General features: G+C 36.8%; 1 protein-coding gene and 1 pseudogene across 22 annotated transcripts in view; one reads left to right on the top strand and one right to left on the bottom strand.

Annotated features, from left to right (window-relative positions):
• Nucleotides 1-17845, bottom strand: part of LOC112912050 (myomegalin-like) — a 224455-nt gene that overhangs the window by 199270 nt on the left and 7340 nt on the right. The gene's annotated exons all lie outside the window — the stretch shown is intronic.
• Nucleotides 10511-10950, top strand: LOC112912051 (ubiquitin-conjugating enzyme E2 D3 pseudogene; annotated as a pseudogene).

Genomic DNA, 17845 nt, shown 5'->3' with positions numbered 1-17845 from the left:
AGAAATATTTTAAAAGCAAGATGGACAAAAGTAATTACTCCAATGCACATGAAACACAGATTTAGCACCTGCCAATTAAACACCACTTCTACCATTTTGTAACTGTGATATGGTGCCACATTATTTAACTTTTCTATAAAAAGGAAAATAATAATATCTTCCTCACAGAATTGCAGTGAGGATCAAATGACATTATGTTAATAAATTGCTTAAGATATGGCTTGGTATGTAGCAAGAGCTCAATAAAAACTATTAATGATGCAAATTATAAATTCAATCATCATAACAATGATACTGCTGCTGCCATAAATGTTGATGATTAAAATCTAAATTACAGAATTTTGTGAGATCTAGCACAAATACTCTTTATTTATGGGGCTCTCCATCTGGTCATCATATGCAACCCTCTGTGAAGGTGTTTTTTATATTATCCAGGGTCCCCTCCGTTGGAGAGACCTCCAGCCCTGTCCCATATCACCTAACCACCACCACCCCTATAATGAGTCGGAAAAAACTTCAACTACAGTTAAGCAGAAAACTTCAACCCAAGGTTTCAAAGATAGCTTAATACAAAGACTCCAACAGTGAAGTTATCTTTCTCATCTCAGTCATTTTCTGTTCTGATTTTATTTTCAGCATCTTCAATGCAGTGAATTATCTGCCAGGAGGCCCTACAGAAATTCTCTGAGGCTTGCACGCATTAGTAGAGAGGCTGCCTCTTTCAGGAGGCCCCTGAAAAAATCTGTTTGAGTCAAGTGCCTATCCCTGAACTAATTCCTGAGGGCATGGGGAAAAATTAATCTTTTTTTCCCCATTAACATGAAAAAATCTTTTGTTTAAATAGACTTAATTTTCTTAGAGAAATTTTAGGTTTAAATACTTTTTTTGAAAAGGGCCTCTGATACCGCCTCATCTAATTCACCATCAAATTCTGTTGGCTCTACCTCCTGTGTGTGTATATATTTTAAAGATTTTATTTATTTTTATGCACATGAGAGAGAAGGGGTGGGGGAGAGGGATAGCGTGCGTGTGTGCATACATGCACTCTTGGGCTCAAGCAGGAGCGTGAGTTGGGGGAGGGGCAAAGGGAGAAGCAGATTCCCTGCTGAGCAGGGAGCCCAATGTGGGACTCTATCCCAGGACCCCAATATCATGACCTGAGCCAAAGGCACACACTTAACCGACTGAGCCACCCAGGTGCCCTTCCAAAATATATTTTGACTCCATTCACTTCTTACCAGCCTGACTGCTACCACCACAATATGAATAACCACTATCTCATATCTGGTCTACTTACTGTAACAGTCTCCAAAGCAGCCTCCTTTGCTTCCACTCTTGGCCTCCTAAAGTCTATTCTACAAAAGCAGAGTGATATTTTAAAACATTTTCGAGATCATGTTATGCTTATGCTTCAACCCCTACATTGGTTTTCCAAAGCAAATGAACTTCTTACCACAGTCTACAAGATCTCAGCTCACCTCTTCTCTCATTTCCTGCCACTCTCCGTCTGTTCAGCATGCTCCTTCGGTCCGGGTCATCCTTCTGTTCCTCAAACACTTCAAGCTTATTCTGACTTCAGAGCTTGACAATTACAGTTCTCTCGCAACCTGCTCGGTCCCTCTCTAATCAATTATTTTATTTTATTTTCCTTATAAACCGTATTAACATCAGAAATCACTTTATCATATATATATATATGCTGTGTATCTCCTCACCATTCCTACAACTTCATTAAGCTTAAGCTTGTGAAGGTAGAGCCTTTATTCAATAATCCTACTCTTCATTCTATTGCAACACCCAGTATTATGGCCAGCATTCCATACATACTTTTTGAAAAGATGAATAAGCCAACTTTGGCTAAATTAAATTTTTTTTTAAGGATAGCTGGAAGACCCACAGAATCAAAGGAAGAGTTGAAGACTCAAAAGAATAGGCTCAGAAAGGGCAGAAGAATCAATAAGGAGCCAGGAAACACCTGGTTTCCACCATTTTTCTACTTTATGTGGCACCACCAAATATGTGCGATGTTTATGAAGACAGTCAGATTGTCCTAATGTGAGTCTCATCAGCATCATATAGCTGGGAGACCTTAATTGACCTTTCCTTTAATGAACAATGGGGTAAAAAGGTAATTCTCTAAAAGAAATGTAGGGTTTTTTTTCATTTGTTTTTACTGAAGTGCAATTTGCTAACATATAGTATAACATCCAGTGCTCATCCCATCAAGTGCTCTCTTCAGTGCCTGTCAACAGTCACCACAACCTCCCGCCCACCTCTCCTTCCCAAACCTTTGTTCATTTCCCAGATTTAGGAATCTCTCATGGCTTGTCTCCCTCTCTAATTTTTCCCACCTTTCCCTTATAATCCCTTTCACTATTTCTTATATTCCACGTATGAGTGAAACCATATGATGATGGTCCTTCTCTGATTTACATATTTCACTCAGCATAATACCCTCCGGTTCCATCCACGTCAAAGCAAATGGTAAGTATCCATCCTTTCTGATGGCTGAGTAATATTCCATTGTATATATCGACCACATCTTCTTTATCCTTTCACCTGTCAAATGACATAGTGGCTCCTTCACAGTTTGGCTATTGTGGCCTTTGCTGCTGTGAACATTGGGGTGCAGGTGTCTCAGCATTTGACTACATTTGTATCTTTGGGGTAAATACCCAGTAGTACAATTGTTGGGTCATAGGGTAGCTCTATTTTTAACTCTTTGAGGAACCTCCACACAGTTTTCCAGAGGGGCTGCACCATTTCACATTCCCACCAACAGTGCAAGAGGGTTCCCCTTTCTCCACATCCTCTCCAACACTCATTGTTTCCTGTCTTGTTAGTTTTCCCCATTCTCACTGGTGTGAGGTGGTAGCTCATTGTGGTTTTGATTTGTATTTCCCTGATGGCAAATGATGCAGAGCATTTTCTTGTATGCTTGTTGGCCATGTCTATGTCTTCTTTGGTGAAATTTCTATTCATGTCTTCTGCCTATTTCATGATTGATTTTTTTGTTTGTTTCTTGGGTGTTGAGTTTAATAAGTTCTTTATAGATCTTGGATATGAGCCCTTTGTCTGATTATGTCATTTGCAAATATCTTCTCCCATTCTATAGATTGTCTTTTGGTTTTGTTGACTGTTTCTTTTGCTGTGCAGAAGCTTTTTTTTTTTTTAAACTTTATTTATTTATTCATGAGAGAGAGAGAGAGAGAGAGAGAGAGAGAGAGGCAAAGACACAGGCAGAGGGAGAAGCAGGCTCCACGCAGGGAGCCCGATGTGGGACTCGATCCCGGGTCTCCAGGATCAGGCCCTGGGGGGAAGGTGAGGCTAAACCACTGAGCCACCCAGGCGCCCCTGTGCAGAAGCTTTTTATCCTGATTAAGTCCCAATAGTTAATTTTTGTTTCCCTTACCTTCATAGATGTATCTTGCAAGAAGTTACTGTGGTCAAGATCAAAAAAGTTATTGCCTGTGTTCTCCTCTAGGATTTTGATGGATTCTTGTCTCACATTTAGATTCATCCATTTTGAGTTTATCTTTGTGTATGGTGTAAGAGAATGATCTGGTTTCATTCTTCTGCATGTGGCTGTCCAATTTTATGAGCACCATTTATTGAAGAGACTGTCCTTTTTCCAGTGGATATTCTTTCCCACTTTGTTGAATATTATTAGTTGACCATAGAGTTGAGGGCCCATTTCTGGGTTCTCTATTCTGTTCCTTGATCTATATTTCTGTTTTTGTGCCAGTACCATACCGTTTTGATGATCACAGCTTTGTAATATAGCTTGAAATCTGGCATTGTGATGCCACTGGCATTGGTTTTCTTTTTTAATATTCCTCTGGCTATTCGGGGTCTTTTCTGATTCCACACAAATCTTAAGATGATTCGTTCCAACTCTCTGAAGAAAGTCCATGGTATTTTGATAGGGATTGCATTAAATGTGTAAATTGCCCTGGGTAACATTGACATTTTCACAATATTTATTCTTCCAATCCATAAACATGGCATGTTTTTCCATTTCTTTGTGTCTTCCTCAATTTCTTTCAGAAGTGTTCTGTGGTTTTTAGGGTATAGATCCTTTACCTCTTTGGTTATGTTTATTCCTAGGTATCTTACGGTTTTGGGTACAATTGTAAATGAGATTTATTCCTTAATTTCTCTCTCTTCAGTCTCACTGTTAGTGTATAGAAATACCACTGATTTTGTATCCTGCCACATTGCCAAATTGCTGTATGAGTTCTAGCAATCTTGGGGTGGAGTCTTTGGGGTTTTCTTTTGGGGTATGGTACTGGCACAACCTTTGGGGTTTTCATGTCATCGGAGGGAGAGTTTGACTTCTTCTTTGCCAATTTGAATGCTTTTTATTTCTTTTTGTTGCCTGATTGCTGAGGCTAGGACTTCTAGTACTATGTTGAATAACAGTGGTGAGAGTGGACAACCCTGTCATGTTCCGGATCTTACGGGAAAGGCTCTCAGTTTTTCCCCATAGATAATGATATTCGCTGTGGGCTTTTCATACATGGTCTTTAGGATGCTGAGGAATGTTCCCTCTATCCCTACACTTTAAAAGAGTTTTAATCAGAAATGGATGCTGTATTTTGTCAAATGCTTTCTCTGCATCTATTGAGAGGATCATATGGTTCTTGTTTTTTCTCTTGTTGATGTGATCTATCACGTTGATTGTTTTATGAGTGTTGAACCACTCTTGCATCCCAGGGATAAATCCCACTTGGTCATGGTAAATAATATTCTTAATGTACTGTTGGATCCTATTGGCTAGTATCTTGGTGATTATTTTTGCATCTGAATTCATCAGAGATATTGGTCTATAATTCTCCTTTTCGGTGGGGTCTTTGTCTGGTTTTGGAATCATGGTAATACTGGCCTCATAAAATGAGTGGGGAGTATTCCCTTCTTTTCTATACCTCGAAATAGCTTTAGTAGAATAGGTATTATTTCTTCTTTAAACATTTGATAGAATTCCCTGGGGAAGCCATCTGGCCCTGGACTTTTGTGTCCTGGGAGATTTTGATGACTGCTTCAAAATTAATCTGGTTATTGGCCTGTTCAGGATTTCTATTTCTTCCTGTTCCAGTTTTGGTAATTTGTGGTTTTCCAGAAATTCATCCATTTCTCCTAGATTACCTAGTTTGTTGGCATATAGCTGCTCATAATATATTTTTCAAATCATTTATAGGGATCTCTGGGTGGCTCAGTGGTTTAACACCTGCCTTCGGCCCAGGGCTTGATCCTGGAGTCCTGGGATCGATTCCCATATCGGGGTCCCTGCATGGAGCCTACTTCTCTCTCTGCCTGTGTCTCTGCCTCTGTGTGTGTGTGTGTGTGTGTGTGTGTGTGTGATGAATAAATAAAATCTTTTGGGGGGGGGAATAAATAAAATCTTTTAAAAAATCCTTTAAATTTCCTTGGTATTGGTTGTGATCTCTCCTCTTTCATTTGTGATTTTATTAATTTGAGTCTTTTTTTTTTTTTTTTAATAAGGCTGGCTAGGGGTTTATCTATCTTATTAATTCTTTCAGAGAACCAACTCCTGGTTTTGTTGATCTGTTCTACAGTTCTTCTGGTCTTTATTTCATTGAGTTCTGCTCGATCCTTTGTTATCTTTCTTCTGCTTGGTCTAGGTTTCACTTGATTTTCTCTCTCCAATTCCTTTAGGTGCAAGGTTAGCTCGTGTATTTGAGTTTTTTCCAATTTTTTGAGGGATGCTTGTATTGCGATGTATTTCCCTCTTAGGACTGCTTTTGCTGTATCCCAAAATTTTGAATGGTTTATCTTCATTTTCATTAGTTTCCATGAATCTTTTTAATTCTTCTCTAATTTCCTGGTTGATCCATTCATCTTTTAGTAGGATGCTCTTTAACCTCCGCGTGTTTGAGTTTCTTCCAAATTTCTTCTTGAGATTGAGTTCTAGTTTCAAAGCACTGTGGTCTCAAAATATGCAGGGGACAATCCCAATCTTTTGGTATTGGTTGAGACCTGATTTCTGACCCAGTATGTGGTCTATTCTGGAGAAAGTTTCATGTACCCTTGAGAAGAATGTGTATTCGATTGCATTTGGATGGAAAGTTCTATATATATCTATGAAATCTCTTTGGCCCAGTGTATCATTTAAAGGCCCTTGTTTCTTTGGTGATGTTCTGCTTAGAAGATCTGTCATTTGCTAAAAGTGCCATGTTGAAGTCTTCTACTATTAGTGTATTATTATCTAAGTATGTCTTTACTTGGTTATTAATTGATTGATATACTTGGCAGCTCCCACATTAGGGGCATAAATATTCATGATTGTTAAAGCTTCCTGTTGGATAGACCCTTTAAGTATGATATAGTGTCTCTCTTCATCTCTTACTACAGTCTTTGGCATAAACCTTAATTTATCTGATATGAGGATTGCTACCCTAGCTTTCTTTCGAGGACCATTTGAATGGTAAATCGTTCTCTATCCCTTCATTTTCAGGCTGGAGGTGTCCTTAGGTCTAAAATGAGTCTTCTGGAGACAGCAAATAGGTGGGTCTTGCTTTTTTATCGATTCCAATACCCTGCATCTTTTGATGGGCTCATTTAGCCCATGCACATTCAGAGTAACTATTGAAAGATATGAATTTAGTGTCATCATATTACCTATTCAGTCTCTGTTTTTGTGGATTGTTTCTTTGAGTTTCCTCTTTCTTTATAGGTCCCCCTTAATATTGCTTGCAGAGCCGGTATGGTAGTCACATATTCTTTCAGTTTCTACCTATCCTGAAAGCTCCTTATCTCTCCTTCTATTCTGAATGACAGCCTTGCTGGATAAAGTATTTTTGGCTGCATGTTTTTCTCATTTAGTACCCTGCATACATCACACCAGCCCTCTCTGGCCTGCTAGGTCTCTGTGGAGAAGTCTGCTGTTAATCTGATATTTCTCCCCATATAAGTTAAGAGTCTCTTGTCTCGAGCTGCTTTAAGAATTTTCTCTTCATCTTTGAAATTTGCAAGTTTCACTATTAAATGTCAAGGTGTTGAATGGTTTTTATTGATTTGGGGGGGGGGCAATCCTCTCTATCTCTTGGTTCTGAATGCCTGTTTCCTTCCTCAGATTTGGAAAGTTCTCAGCTATGACTTGTTCAAATACACTTTATAGTCCTCTCTCCCTCTCAGCCTCTTCTGGAATCCCAATTAGATGTATATTCTTCCTTCTCAAGCTATTATTTATTTCCCTAAGCCTTTCCTCGTGGGATCTTAATTGTTTTTTCTCTTTTTTCCTCAGCTTCCTTCCTTACCATCAACTTGTCTTCTTTGTCACTCATTCTCTTTTCCACCTCATTAACCCTAACAGTTAGAACATCCAGTTTGGATTGCATTTCATTTAACCTATTTTTAATTTCAGCCTGATTAGATCTCAATTCTGCAATAATGAAGTTTCTAGAGTCCTTTATGCTTTTTTTCCAGAGCCACCAGTAGCTCCATAGTTGTACTTCTGAATTGAATTTGTGACATCATATTTAAATCCAAATCCTGTAACTCTGTGGCAGAGACTACTGATACCATTTCATTCTTTTGTGGTGAACTCTTCCTTCTAGTCTTTTTGCCCAATGTAGAATGGCTTTATGAGTGGCCTGAGTCAAGAATATCAACCACAAACTAAGTAAAAAACACCCTAGATGATTCTGAAGAGGTCAGAAACCAGAAAATTAAAGAAAAATAAGAATAGAAAAAAATAAAACAAAAGGACCACTAAAGTGAAAAACTAATTTTAAAACAAAGTAGTAAAAATAAAAAGCCAAAAACAAAGAAGAAAAAAGAAAAAGAAAAAAAAAGAGTAGAGAATAGAGGGAAAAAAGGGGGGTGGATAATGGTGGTGAGGAAGTGGTAGTGGAGAGAGAATATAGTCTACCTAAGGTGTCCTAGTGGGTGATCCTCTTGATTTTGATTGTATTTTGTTATGTGTGTTAGAAGATGTTCAATCCCAAATTTATATAAACCAGCAATACTTCTATAAAGCCCCAACACTGACCACAAAAACATAAACAAAATAAAAGAGGGGGGCAAATGTGACAGAAGAGAATAGAATGAACCAGAATGGTTCACAGAATGAACCAACATGGTGTTCCACTTGGTTCTGGGTGTATGTTGGTCATGTTTTAGAAGGTACTAAGTTCCATTGTAAAACAAAATGAGGCAAAAACAAAAAACAAAAAACAAACACCCATATTTCGTATATCTACCAAAATTGAATTGAATACACTGATGGGAATCCAAAAGTGAAAAATATATCTAAGACATGTAATTGTGGAAATATGAAAGTCAAAAAGGAAAAAACTTAAAAATGAAGAGCTGGTAAAATATTGTAGTTTAAGTGGGAAAAGAGAAAAAATATTGGACATTTTTAGTCTGATATAAAAACGAGTCATAATGGAAAAAAAAAAAAAAAAGGACCCTGTAGTTCTATATACTATTTTCCCTCAGTCCTGGAGCTTTGCAGTGCTGCTTTGTCAGTAAACTTGCTCTTCCCTTGTTTTTCCAGCAGTTCTTCTGGGGGAGGGGTCTGCTGTGCTGATTCTCAGGTGTCTGTGCCTTTGCAGAGATGTCCCGCCCCTGGACAGGTGCTGGGCTCAGTATGAGCTGTTCATCCTGTGAGGCTTTTGTTCCCTGGCAGCCCTGCCTCTCCCAGGCACAAGGTGAAACAAAGAGGAAAAACTACAATGGTGGCAGCCAGGTTTCCAGCTCTAGAATGGAGCTCCCTCGAGTAACTAACCACAGTCTTCCAGTCCGCACTGGCCTAGATGCTCCTGGGGGCAGGTGTGGGTGCACAGCTTGCAGGGCACCTGGAGGCAGGAGAATTCTTGCTTTTCTGTGCCGTCCCCTCTTCCTCCTGTACTAGGGGGAATGCCTGATCTCTGACTTTGTTTTATTGGGTGCCTTGGGATCTGGGGCCCTGTGTCACTGGACCCATGCTCCCGGGGACTGTCTCTCCTGAAGGGAAATGCAGAATGGGATACAGTCACCTCCTTCTGGACCTGGTCCACCTAACCGACTGGCTTCTCCCAAATGCCCTGGAGGAATGCGGGGCTCCAGCCTTTTACTGCTATCTGACTGCAGTTTGCAGTGAGCTTCCCCCGGGGGCCCCCCCTCCACTTATAGTCACTCAGGAATCTTAAGCCTTCACTGTCCCTCCTGCGATTCTGCCCAATTTCCTTGCTAAGCACTTCTCAGTCAGGGAAAACTCCGGTGTGGATTTTTAAAGTTCCCATTTCTCCGGGGGCTGGGCTTTCTTGCTCTGGAGGCTTTTGCCACTCTGCTTTAGCCCAGCTACTCACAGTTTCCCTTCCCCACTTTATTCTTTTTTTCTTTTTTTTTCACCTTCCTACCCTGTTAGAAGCAACAACTGTTCTCTTTGTAGCATTCCAGCTATTCTGTCTTTAAATCTCAGGTCGAATTTGTAGGTGCTCAGGATGTTTTGAGAGTTATCTAAGTAAGTTTGTGGGGCCAGGTGAGTTGAGTCCTGCTCTTCTACCATACTGCCACTCCCCCAGGAATGTAGGGGTTTTGTCCAAAAGAGGGAGAAATGAATGCTCCCACAGCCTCAATAAATAAAAAAGCATTAACAAATCTCTACAATAATCCCTGACCTTGTCATCTACAAGACATCTACTTTATTCTACTGATGCATGCACAAGAAATGTAAATATATTTTAATATATACCTAAATCAAATAAAAGAGAAAGATACACCTATTAAAAATTATCCAGCAATTCAGAAGATATGCTCTAAAGTTTTCTCTCTCCTATGGCTCAGAAAAATTACAGGTCAGAGATGGTTCTACAAGACAACTTTTGGATGTTCCAAACTGAAGTAATTCATTTCCCTGATACCTACTTCTTATACCATATTATCTATCTCAGTTAATGATATTATTACTCACTCCATAATTGACCTAGAAATTTAAGAGTAACTCTTGTTTCATCCTTCTTGATCAGCAAATCCTATCCCTTCTACTTCAGAAATTCTCAAATTCATCCCTTCTTCACCTTCTCTACTACCAATGCCCAAGTTCAGGCCCTCATTACCTCTGACCCTAGCTTCTCAATGATCCCCTGTCTCTTCATTCAACACACCTAACCCCATCTCCCATATGGTTGTCACACAGTTCTAAAGGAAAGATCTAAATATGACAGTTCCCTGCTTTAAAAGTTTCTATAGCATTACACTGCCTCCCTGCCTTATGTCTTGGTTGGAGTGACAGAACACCAAAGTCTCTCAGAAATATTTATAAATGAAATAGTTTTGTTTGTTTTAGAAAGAGAGAGAGGTATCACATGTATGAGCTCCATTGGGCCTAGAGGCACCATCTACCTCATGGGGAGGCTGAGGCCACAGCTTGAGGGAGGCTCTGTGTCTGGCAGAGCTGGTGTGAAAGAAACAATCCTTCCCTGCCACCTGGATAATCAAGAGTTTTGGCTGGATCTTTGAGTACACACCAAGAAAGTGAGGAGCTGGAAGAAAAGCACAGACTATGGTGCTGAAATGTATTAATAAGGAACTTAGTGATTTGGACCATGACCCTCCAGCACAATGTTCTGCACATCCAGGGGGATGGTATGGTTCACTGGCAAACCACAATTATGGGACCTAATGAAAGTCCATGTCATGATGCTGTATTCTTTCTGACAATTCATTTTTCTACAGGCAACCCCTTCAAACCACCTAAGGTCACATTTACGATAAGAATTTATCTTCCAAATATTAACAGTAATGGCATCATTTGTCTCAATATTCTAAGATCATAGTGGTCTCTGCTTTAACTTTTCTAAAGTTCTTTTATCCATTTGTTCACTGCTATGTGACCCAAATGCAGATGAACTCCTAGTGCCAGAGAGTGCATAGATCTATAAAACAGATAGATATAAGTACAACAGAATATCTCAGGAATGGACTCAGAGCTATGCCATGTGATGCTAAGTTAAAATCAGAATATATCTTATGACTCTGAGATCATGCCCTGAGCAGAAACCAAGAGTTGGAGGCTTAACCGACTGAGTTACACAGGTGCCCCTAAATGCAATAATTATTTTTAAATCCAGGGTTCTTTAACCCTACTGTATATGAGAAAACTCAGAGTATTTTTAAGGAATATGGATGCTAGGGCCTCAATCTAAAAGAATCTTGTTTAACTGGTCTGGAGTAGATCCTGTACATCCATTTTTTAAATTTCTTCCCAATGCCAGGTAATTCTAATGTGGTCAGGGTTGAAAACTACTAATTTGAAAGATGGCTAGAGAGGTACTTCTACTTCCAGACAGCATGATGTAACAGGGTCCATATTTATTTTTCCTCTCCCTTGACAGAAATAACTAAAAAATTAGACAAAATACATTAAACAATTACTTTAAGACCCTGGTTATCAGGCAACACATACAGTGGTCCCTGAGACAAGAGAAACAAAATGAGCTCTTGTTTATTGCCTAAAGAGAGTTTACAAGTAGCAGTGGTAGAAGGAACCCAGGCAAAGCTTAGTTGTCTCCCAAAGTTGAGGAGATAAAGCTATAAATTTGGGATGGCCAAGGCTGCTAGAGTGCATAGAGCAGAGTACCAGAAAGAAGAGAAAACTCCAGATATCTTGAATATTCATTTGAGTAATGATCAGCATATTTGTATGAGAAAACTAAGGGGAAATCAGAGGAAATGATCCTTCTATTCATACAAGGGTGGAAATAGTTTGTCTCTCTACTAACTAAATTAAAAAAAAAAACCCTCGTAATTTACATAATTTTCATAAAAACTCATAAGTAAAGTATTCAGAAGGATATCACCCCTGTAGTAGGGAAAGTCAGTCCCTATATGAAATGTTGCTTTGGATCTATCAAACAAAGATTAAAAACAATACCTGAAAGGATCAAATTGTTTCCAAATAAGTTAACTATGTCCCCAAATAAAGCTCAAGAATATTTATAGAAATATAATATTATCTAGCATCTAGCAAGTAAAATGTTCAATGTGTGACAGCTAATAAAATATTACAGGTATATAAATAAGCTGGAAAATATTCAATACTGAGTATGGAGAGAAAAATTAATCATTCTAAGTATAACTAGAACCAACACAGATATTAGAATTAAAATATTTATTATAGCTTTCCATATGTTTAAGAAAGTAGAACAAAGATTGATCAGATTAGGTAAAATACATTTTTTAAAGACAAATAAAACTTCTAGAGTTGAAAAAGCCAGTATCTGGATGAATAATGAACTGGATGGGATTACTATTAGATTAGACACTGCAGAAGATAAGGTTAGTCAACTTGAAGACACAGCAATAAAAATGATCCAAAATTAAACAGTGACAAAAGACTGGAAAAATGAAAAGAGAACAGAGTGTCAGTGATATATGGGAAAATTTCAAGTGATACAATTTTTGGGTAATTGGAGTCCCCAGAGAAAATGAGGTAGAAGGGGCAACAAAGAATTTTTGAAGAAATAATAGCTTAAAATTATCCCAACTTTAATGAAAATTATAAGCATAGAGATCTAATAAGCTCAACAAAAAATCAAAGCACACACACAAAAAAAGAAAATAACTGCATCAGACTTCATTATAACTAACTGCTTAAGATCAATGAAAAAGGGATGATCCTCAAGGCATTCAAGGGAAAACAGACCCATTTTATATAGAGAAACAAAGATAATGAGAGCAGAATTCTCATCAGAAAAATTGCAAGCTAAAAAACAGCATAGCAACATCTTTAAAGTACTGGAAGAAACAAAAACAAGAAAATAAAAGAAATAATAACGTATTGAAAGAAAAAATAAAAGCAGTTATCTAGAATTCTATAACCAGCAGAGTAGACTTTTCTGTGCAACTTGTGCGCCTGTATAGGGTCCTGTGCTCAGAGGACTGCGTTTGGTTTAATGTTCTGCTATTGATGGCTTGGAATTCTGTTTTTTTTTTTTAAGGTTTTATTTTTAAGTAATCTTTACACCCAATATGGGGCTTAAACTTACAACTCTGAGATCAAGAGTTGTATGCTCTACCAATTGAGCCACTCAGGTATCCTAATGGGTTGGAATTCTTAATAATTTTTTAACAGAGGACTCTACATTTTCATTTTGCATTGGGCTCCACAAATTATATATTCAGTCCAGACAACCAGCAAAGATGTCTTTCAAACATGAAGGTAAAAGAAAGAAAGAAAGAAAGAAAGAAAGAAAGAAAGAAAGAAAAAGAAAACTTTGTATTAAAGATACAAAAGCTGAAAGAACTCCCCACCAGCATTATCTACACAATAAGAATGAGAAATGTTAAAGGAATTCTTTCAGGAAGAAGGAAAATGGTACCAGACAGAAATGTAGATCTAAACAAACTAATGAGATACACTAGCAATAGTAAACCTGTGAGTGAATGTGAGACTTTAAAAAATGTCTCTATGTCACTAATTATAAGGGAAGTGGAAATCAAAACTACAATGAGATTCTACTTTATACCCATTAGGATGGCTATATATGTATGTAAAAAATATATATTTATATAAAGTATACATATACATATATATATTAAACAAACAGAAAATAACAAATGTTGGTGAGAATGTAAAGAAATAGGAATCCTTGTGCACTGTTGGTTGGAATGTAAAATGGTTAACTACTATGGAAAACAGTATAGTGGTTCCTCAAAAAAATAAAACATAGAACTACCATATAATTCAGTAATCCCATTTCTGAGTATATACTCAAAAGAACTGAAAGCAGGGACTCAAACAGGTATTTGTATTCTAATGTTCATAGCAGCATTATTCACAATTGCCAAAAAATGGAAACAGCCCAAATATCCTTTAATAGTTGAATGGATAAACAAAATATAGTATATACATAGAATTTTATTCTAAGGAACAGACTTCTAATACTTGCTATAACATGGATGAGCCTTGAAGACATTATATTAACTGAAATTAGCCAGGCAAAAAAGAATACTGCACAATCCCGCCTATATGAGGTACATAGAGTAGTCAAATTCATAGAGACATAAAGTAGAATGATGGTTGCCCGGGGCTGGGGAGAGGGGTGAATGGGAATATATTGTTTAATTGGTACAGAGTTTCAGTTTGGGAAGATGAGAAAGTTCTGGAGATGAATGGTGATGGTTGTTGCCCAACAATGTGAATGTACTTAATGTTACTGAACTGCACACTTAAAAAATGTCAATGTAACCTTTTTGGTAAAAAGTTTATTTATTTCTCTGTATTCATTTACACAAAAACAGTATCAGTAATAGGGAATAGGAACATAATTATATATTTAAAATTAACTTTCTATCTTGGAAAGGTTTAGAATGTTTCTCTACTTCTATTTTACTTCCACTCCAACAAATAGCAGATGAATAAACAGGTTATATCTTCACTTTTCTTTATGGCCACATTGGCATAACTAGAAGAGTTTTTTTTTTTTTTAATTTAGGTATAATTTCTATTAAGTTGAAGATTTAATTACAGAAGAATGCCTATAAGAATCTTATAGCACAAAAAAAGTACCGAATATTTTTTAGAAGACAAATTTCAGGGCATTTTCAAATTCTTAAGTGTAATAAAGATCTCTTGGGTATCCTTCAAAGTTAAAAGACTCTCCTCTCAGATTAATAAAAATATTAGGTTTTTTAAGCCACAATGGGCAGTGGAGATACAGCCCATGGTAGCTGCATTTGGTTAGGGATAATTGGAGTCTCTACATTTTAGGGAAAGGGCCAAAAAGGCACTTTAAACTCATGTCCATGGCAGGTCAAATGATGCTGATTCAATTTAGAAAGGTATTATTATCTCACTGCTTAGTCTTAAAATGTTCATGTAGCTACTTCTCTTCTTTACATCACCAGTTCTGGGAGCAAATCTTCTGGAAGAATGTAATACTACAGACTGAAATCCCAAACTATGGGTGGTGCTCTGGTTGTCTGCTACAATATACAATGTATAACAAAGAGACCAGCTAATCTAGAAATGGATTAGCTCTGCCTCTAGCACCGTATAGGGATGTGTTCATTAAAAAACTTTTTGTGTTTTAGAAATGCCAAAACTGCCTGCTTTGATTCTTCTGTATATATTTTACCTTTAAAATGGAAATATAATAGATGAACAAACAAAATAAAAATCTTTTTGCTCTATAACAATTAATATTTTAATGTCTTTATAAAAGCAATTATTTTCAGATGTTTCAATTAACCTTTGAGTGACATAAAAAAAACTCAGAATTTTTGAATACTAATATTTCACACAACTTAAGATAAAGCCATGGAGTTTAGCATTTTAAAGAAAAAAATTATAATAAAAAAGGAGAATGGTAACTCACTGAGAAACTATGTAGCTAGTAAAGTTCACTTTGTTTTCGAATCTTTTTAAAAAAATACATGAAGCAAAAGACATAAATTAAAGAGAAATAACAAATTCAAAATTTATATTAATGAATTTCAATATACCTCTCTCAATGATTGATTAAAAAAAAATAGACACATGATGTAGAAAACTCAAACAACGTAATGAATGAACTTGATCTAATTGATCTTTATAAAATACCACTCAACAACAGCAGGATACATATTCTTTTCCAGTGTTCAAGGAACATCTACCAAGATAGATCATAATCTGGACCATATAACAGTTCTCAACAAATTTAAAAGAATTCAAATCATACAAGATGTCCTCTCTCACAACAATAGAAGTAAATTAGAAAGCCACAGCAGAAAGAAGTCTGAAAAATCCCCAAAAGTCTTAAAACTAAACACACACTTCCGTATAACCCACAGCAAAGAAGAAACTAAAACTGAAATGAAAAAGTGAGTGAAGATAAATTCATGAGATATCAAAATTTGTGGATAGAGCTAATGCAGTACTTGGAAGAAATGTATGGCACTAAAAAAGAAAGTTCTTAAATCAATGATCTAAGCATCCACTTTAAGAAACTGGAAAAGTAAGAGCAAATGAAATTCAAAGTAGGCAGAAGAAAGAAACAATAAAGGATCAAGGGTAAAGCAAATAAACTGAAAAGAGAGGGAAAAATAGAGAAGATTAATAAAGCCAAAACCAGTTCTCTGAAAAGGTAAATAAAACTGATAAACTTCTAGTCAAGTTTATCAAAACAAAAAAAGATGATAGATAAGGACTATTGGGGATATTGGGAATGAGAAAGATAACATCACTACAGATTCTACAAATATCAAAGGACTAATAACTAACGCCTGGGTGGCTCAGCTGTTGAGCATCTGCCTTCCACTCAGGGCGTCATCCTGGGGTCTGAGACTGAGTTCTGCATTGGGCTCCCAGCAGGGAGCCTGCTTCTCCCACTGCCTATGTCTCTGCCTCTCTCTCTGTGTCTCTCATGAATAAGTAAATAAAATCTTTAAAAAGGGGGACTAATAAGAAAATTGTATTTCAATTTTCAAACCTGAAAAGTTTATGGCAATAAGTTTGACAACTTAAATGAGCAAATTTCAGGGTGCCTTCATGGCTCAGTTGGTTAAGCATCCAACTTTGGTTTTGGCTCTGGTTATGATATCAGGGCCCTGGGATTGAGCCCTGATTTGAGCTCCATAATCAGTGGAGACTCTGCTTCCCTTCTCTCTCTCTCTTCCTCTGCCCCTCCCCCTGCTCATGCACTCTGTCTCTCTCTCTCAAATAAACAAATGTATTTTTTTTAATGAACAAATTTCTTGGAAGACACAAATTAACAAAACTCTTTCCAGAAGAAACAGATAAACTAAGTAGTCCTATATTTATTAAGGAAACTGAATTTGTAGTTAAAAAACCTTCCCACAAAGGAAAACTAGGCCTAAAACTCTTTACTAGTGAACACAATCAAACATTGAAGGAAGAAATAATGCAATTTCCACCCAAACTCTCCCCTAGTATTGAAGAGATGGGAATACTTTTCAACTCATTTTTGGAGGCCAACTTTATTCTTATACAAAATCCAGACAATGATATTATAAATGAAAAATATAAACCAATATCCCTCATGAACACAGATGCAAAAATTCTTTTAAAATTTTGGCAGGTCTAATCCAACAATATACAAAGTACAGTATATCATAACTAAATGGGATTTATCCTAGGTGCCCAATGTTGATTTTAACATTCTTAAATCGACCAGTGTAATTCACCAAATTAACAGTATACAAAAAGAAAAATGATATAGTAATTTCAATAGATGTATAGATAGACATCCATTCCTAATGAAAACTCTCAGAAAACTAGGAAAAGAAAGGAACTTTCTCAACCTGATAAAAGGTATCTATGAAAAACCTACAAGTAACATCATACATAATGGTAAAAGACTGATGCCTTCCTTCTAAGATCAGGAACAAGGCAAAGATGTTTGCTATCACTGTTTCAACTTAGCTTTGTACTGCAGGTTCTACCTAGCATAATAAAGCAAAAATAGGTAAGTAAATAAGTAAGTAAGTAAGTAAGTAAGTAAATAAATAAATAAATAAATAAAAGACAAATACACATAGAAATTGGAAAGAGGAGTAAAATTTCATCTCTCTTTTTTGGGGGGGATGACATCACCATGTAGAAAATTCTATGGGATGTATGAAAAAAATCTCTTAGAACTAACCAGTGAATTTAGCAAAGCTATGGGATACAAAATCAATATACAAAAATCAACATAAAGTAGCAATGAACAATCAGAAACTGAAATTTTTAAGATGTTATCATTTATAATAGAATTAAAGACATGAAGAATTTAGGCATAAGAGTCTCTAAGGCACATAGATAGTGTACACTAAGAGCATAAAACATTGGTGAGAGAAATTAAAGACATTATTTTGAATTGGATACTTCTTCATTGTGGGGCCTGTTCTGTGCATT

The sequence above is a fragment of the Vulpes vulpes genome, chromosome 8 (genome assembly GCF_048418805.1).
Source record: "Vulpes vulpes isolate BD-2025 chromosome 8, VulVul3, whole genome shotgun sequence".
NCBI lineage: Eukaryota > Metazoa > Chordata > Mammalia > Carnivora > Canidae > Vulpes > Vulpes vulpes.
The sequence above is the reverse complement of the archived record's forward strand: the minus strand, read 5'-3'. Positions and strand labels throughout refer to the sequence as shown.